Below are 5,698 nucleotides of genomic sequence, written 5' to 3' on the forward strand. Positions count from 1 at the left end.
GACTTTGGAAAGTGGACAATCTGAATCCCACCTTCGTCTTTAAACCCACCCGACTTTCTAATAGGATTATAAAAGAGCATTCAGAGCAGCAGAGTAAAGAAAAAAGAGCTGCGTGTAGGCGGATCCTGCCTTCTGCCAATATTAACTTTCAATTACTCGCGGGTTGCAGGGTGTTTCACACATTCTTTCACTGCTTTATGGCCGAGAGGATCGACGTCCAAGAAAACCGAGCCGAAGTGCGTGCAGCCCTGTGTGTGTGTGTGTGTGAGAGAGAGAGTCACTGACTGAGTGAGTGAGAGAGTTAGTGAGAGAGAGAGAACACATAGAGGTGTGGTTTCAGACGGTGCCAACATTCTCACACACACACACACGCACAGAAGACTGACAGAATAGGAAGTGACGACTTCAAACGAAAAAAAAAAACATACACACAACTTTTTTTTGTTTGTGGAATAGCTAAACGGAGTGTTATGCCGGCCGGAGCAGGAATTTGAAGGTAACGTGACGCGTTTTTATTCCCTGATTTCTACTCACGAAGTTTAGTGTTGAGTGTAAGACGGTGGGCTGCTCCTCGCGTGCACGATAAGTGGGTGCAGCCTGCGCGTTGGCTTCTTGTCTCGGTTGTCGGAGGACGAATTCTACCCTGCAAGTAATTGACAAGGACAGCTGGTGCACTTTTCTTGTCTCGTCCGAAAGAAAACGGAAAAAAAAAATGGAATGACGCGTTGGAGACCCCCACGGCTTAAGACGAGTGCCGCGCCTGCGGTTGGGCGTGTTACGGAGAAGCGCTTAAATGCGCCCTGTCGAGTAGCAATGTTTATAAATACATGAAGAGTAGAAAAAGAACCTCAAACGGGCGTGCAACCTGGTTATGCAGAACTTGCGCGATGTCCACACTGGGGGTTTACGGGATCAAAAGTCTGCGACGTTGCCCCGAACACATCCCAGCCTCGCGTCACTGGCACGTCGAGGTAAAAAGAATTGAAGTGAAGCGAAGCCGACGAGTGTGGAACGGCGGCGAAGTGGCGTCGGAAAACTTTTTTTTTTTTGGCATTGGGAAAGCGAGTGGTCGGCGTCCTGCCGTCAAAGCGGTTGTAACATTATATTCATCGACGTGTCAACAATTAGCATCAAGTTGCCAACAAGCGTTTAACTGGGCTTACGTAAATCTAGGCATTCATTTTCTAAGTCAGTGCAGTGTTAAAGGAAACCATTGTATTAAAAAAAAAAAATTGGGATAGGACGTACTTGATCCGGAGTCATTTATCAAACTGCACTGCCATGGGCGAAAAAGCGTGCAGACTTTGCGCATGGAGCGACCCTCTGCCTAGGCATGAGACGCCCGATATAAAATTAATAATCGGCCTCTCCTTACTACAAAGCCCTAAGTTGTGCTGTCCGTCTCTAAGCCTTCTATGGATCATTTTACTTTAATGAACACAATCTCGGCGATCATCAGGTTGCACCAGGTTTGCCAAGTACTTAAACTCATCAACTCGACCCCACCCCCCTTTTGAAAAATGTAATCTTATTTAGTAATATGCACAATTAATACAGGCTGTTTCGAAAAACGAAACCCTAATCTGTTGTAAAAATTACTTGCACAAGTTAATTTGCTGAGCTACTGTATGCAACTAACTAGCTCAAGCTACAGTTGTACTAAAATGTTTTAAATTAAAAATCTTCTCAAACTTTCTTATGCATTATTGTATGCCACCTTCAAATGAAGGGCATGTTTTTGTAGTACATGGAGGATAGTAACAAATGATGGGCACATTTTGTTATCCAAAACAGTTTAAAACATGTCACTTGATGAACAACCAGCTAATAAAAAAATTGGCAAGTGCAGGGCGAGTCAAAATTATGTTAACATTTGAATGGCAGAAACAATTTATTCACAAAACATGCTTCATACTGTATGTGCAAAATGATTTACAGGAATGTGGTGTTCAACACATGTACCATATGTGGCACAAAAATTGTATACAAGTATATACATAGCAGTACCTTTAGTGTTATCATAATTTTTGACTCACCCTGTATATTCTTTAATGATATTAAAGTTTCATTAACTTGCTGCATATACAGACTTAAACAAATGTGATCTTAATCTCTATGAAAAAAGAACCCACAGTTGTCTCGGAAATAACTTGAAACTGACAAAAGTAATTGGCACCCACTATTATTAGTTCTGTGATTGATCACAAAAGACTGCTTTAAGAGTTTTGATTCAACAGAACATCTAATAAATAAATACCTAAATTTTGTCTGTCCCGATGTCCGTCACAATGCAGTCACCAAGTGAGAGAAAGAGTAAATATTTAAAAGCTACTGATTTAGATATGGTGATTAATAAAAAAAAATGTAAATGCGTGAACGTGATTAGAAAAAAATATGGAAACCCCAAAGCAGTAAATTTTCTTATTTAATTTGGAAAAAAATTGTATATCATGCCTGTGAGAAATGTGGCAGCACTGTCACGTCATCCACATGTAATCAATGCTACCACTCTAGCCAGAATCAGAAAGGGTGAGGATGTTTTCATTCCACATGTACCTGTGATTTCCATTGAACTCACTTTCGAATTCAAATGACTTCAATTTCCAGTACATCTTGCATATGCGAAGTACATAAATGAAGCACAAGGACAATCATTTAAAGTTACTGGAGTTTACCTCAAAGAACCGTGCTGTTCACATGGCCAGCTGTACGTCACCTGGAGAAACGAAAAATGTTGTGTAACATAAGGCAAAATTATTATTAGCAACTATAATCCGTTATTTGTTAATAATAGCAGTTTTAACTTTTGAACGATATTTGACTGATAAATATTAAATAATATATGGAAATTGTTCAAGTTTTTTCCAACCTGAGCAGCAGCTGGGCATCCCCGGTAGTTGCAAATAATAGCACAAATGAAAGTGGCTTGGACAAAAATGGTGGGACACTTAACCAAACATCTTGTTGCACCACTGCAAACCATCAATTTCTGAAGCTCTCCATGAGACTTCTGCACCAGTCCACTGCTCGTCCTGAGCAAACTGCTCCAGGTGTGCCAGCTTGGAAGGGGGTCTTTCTCCAGATGGCATGTTTCAGTTGATATTTGGTGGGATTCAAATCGGGGCTCCTAGAAGGCCATTTAAGAACAGTCCAATATTTTGTTCTTCGCCGTTTTTGGGTACTTGTAGCTGTGTGTTTTGGCTCAATATCCTGACCTGCGACTGAGATAGAGCTTTCTAACACTGTAGTATGTTTTGCAGCAGAATGTCTTGATAGTCTTGAGATTTCATTATTCCCTGCACAGACTCAAGGCAACCTATGCCAGACACAGAGAAGCCACTTCTCACAGTAGTCATTTTGCTCTTTTCTTTGAAAACATCATTTTTCATCTGTAGGCACGGAGCTGTTTTGACTTGCCAAAGGCCATTCTACCAGAAGCATTGTGACTTGTCAGTAGACTTTTTAATGTTTCTCTTTAACCATGGAGTCCTCCAGGGTCTTCTTCCATTGAGCCCACTTGCACTCAAAACACGATCAGACACTGATGAACCTTTGACCCTGGAGTTCAGCTTGAATCTCTTTGGAAGTTGTCCTTGGCTTTTTGTCTACCATTCTCACTATCCTCCTGCCCATTCTGGGATCCATTTTCCTCTTCTGTCCAGGGAGGATGAGTACAGACCCGTGGACCTTACATTTTTTAATAATATTTGTAACTGTTGTCTTCTAGCCTTTGCTTTTAACATGCTTGTCTATCATTTTTCTTTCTGATGTCATCCGAGATCTCTCTCCATTGCTTTCTCTGGTCCATGTTTAGTGTGGGACACATGATGATACCCAGGGCTGCCGCCACCATTGAGACAAATTAGGCCTAGGGCATGGATCGTGAGGGGGGGAAAAACCCAGCCGCACGGATTAGCAACCGAATAGTCAGTTGCCGCACTAGTAAGCTTGGCCTAGGGTGCAAAATAACCTAGCACCGGCACTGATGATACCAAACATCAGAGTGACAACTTTTCTCCATTTAAGTAGGTTGAATAACTGATTGCATAACTGGAGATGTGTGATATGAATCACAGAAAACAGCTAACTTGAAAAATCACTCAAATCCAATTATTCATGATCTTTTCTAAGGGTATTGAGAAATGTGTCCAGGCCATTTTAGAATCTGTTTGTAGAATAAGCGATACTTGATTTCTTGTCACACTTGCTTTGATTTGCTTGACGAAATATCAAAGGCATGCAGGAATACGTGGGACAATGGCTTTTCATTTCATCCCTCTTCATGAGGCATGTAGCACTTTTTCAATGAGCTATAAGGGGACCAACAGATTTGTCCACATCTGTAAATCTCTCATAGGATGCCGTCCAAAGACATAGAGGTTAGGTGGACTGGCATTGATCAATAGGCCCTAGTTTGTGTTTGTGTTGTGTGCATGTGTTCACCCTGCAGTGGACTGTCACCCTGTCCTGTGACTGATTCTGCCCAATGCCGGCTGCCTTGCTACCCTGCCCTGAATAAGTGGCTGAGGAGGATGGATAGATTGGTGGATGGCAACAACACACTAAACAAGGCAGTGTTCTGTGCTCTGATATGAATAGAAATTTGAATTTTAAAAATTGAATAACTGAACATAGTGTTTGGACCAAAATATATTTTGCAATCACAGTTTCATTTCAAAGCCAAAAACAATTTTAGAAAGCAAAAGTAATCCTCTGAATAACGGACACTACCTATAAACTCTTGTCCTGTACTCACTTTAACACTGAATCTCTGCCTGTACCTTTATGCTGTAGGAGTCGTGAATACAAATGGTAATTGTTACACTGACACATTCTCGGATTTGATTCTAATTTTTTTTAATTTTGTGAGGCTAAGACCACGATTTCATAGAAATCTCCAAGGTAATACCATCCCTTGATTTGATTTTGTGCTTAGCTGGGAATCTGAATCTTCCTAATAAAGTTAGAAAAATTAACAGGAGGAGTACAGGCTTGAGCGGGATAAGAATGCTACTGTCAGATGACCATCAATCCCAAACCACACAGGTCTGTTATCTCTGATTTTGATGATATACTTTGTTAATCTCCAAAGGGAAATTGTCTTTTCGCATGTCTTTTTCAAGGGTCCAGCGGGACATAATCTCTTCTGGAAGTAATGGGATTTGAAACGACAACCTTGCAGATCCTTAGCCTCAGGGCCTCTACTCCAAACAGGTAGAGCTGACTTAATGGGCACTCTATTACATTATTTGAGTCAGATAACCCTTCTACAACCATATTTTTAACTATACTGTAACTGGTTGGAGCTCTGGAGTTCTGCAGCTTGACTCTATTGGCTCCCATTGAAATCAGCTCCACCTACTTGGAGCTCCAGGGTGGAGGCTTTGGGCTGCAGAGATACATATATGCTTGAGCCACTGATCCAAAATAAGTTCCTTTTGTGTGAAGGAGGTAAAATTTCCCAGAGCTCCTGCAGATGTCCCCCTTCAGCTTGAAGGCTAAATTGACAGTAACACTTGCAACAACCTTGCCCTCCAGCTTTAATACAGGATTGGGCAGTCCCTGGGAGTAATTTGGCTTTTTACAGAAGTTCAATAAACAAATATTATTATATTGTAACAAACAACAATCCCTCTCTCAAATAAACAACACAATGACTGAAAAAGGAAAGAAAAGTAAAAAGAAAGAAAACTGAATT

At 41.0% G+C, this 5,698-nt stretch overlaps 1 protein-coding gene across 1 annotated transcript in view; it reads left to right on the forward strand.

Moving 5' to 3' along the window:
- The first annotated feature begins 291 nt into the window (after positions 1-291).
- mideasb (mitotic deacetylase associated SANT domain protein b) overlaps positions 292-5,698 on the forward strand; it is a 96,103-nt gene continuing 90,696 nt past the window's right edge. Inside the window, exon 1 of the mRNA XM_039742261.1 lies at positions 292-496. The gene's annotated coding sequence lies outside the window, so the exon portion shown is untranslated. The remainder of the gene's footprint in view (positions 497-5,698) is intronic.

Source organism: Polypterus senegalus, chromosome 18 (genome assembly GCF_016835505.1).
Source record: "Polypterus senegalus isolate Bchr_013 chromosome 18, ASM1683550v1, whole genome shotgun sequence".
NCBI lineage: Eukaryota > Metazoa > Chordata > Cladistia > Polypteriformes > Polypteridae > Polypterus > Polypterus senegalus.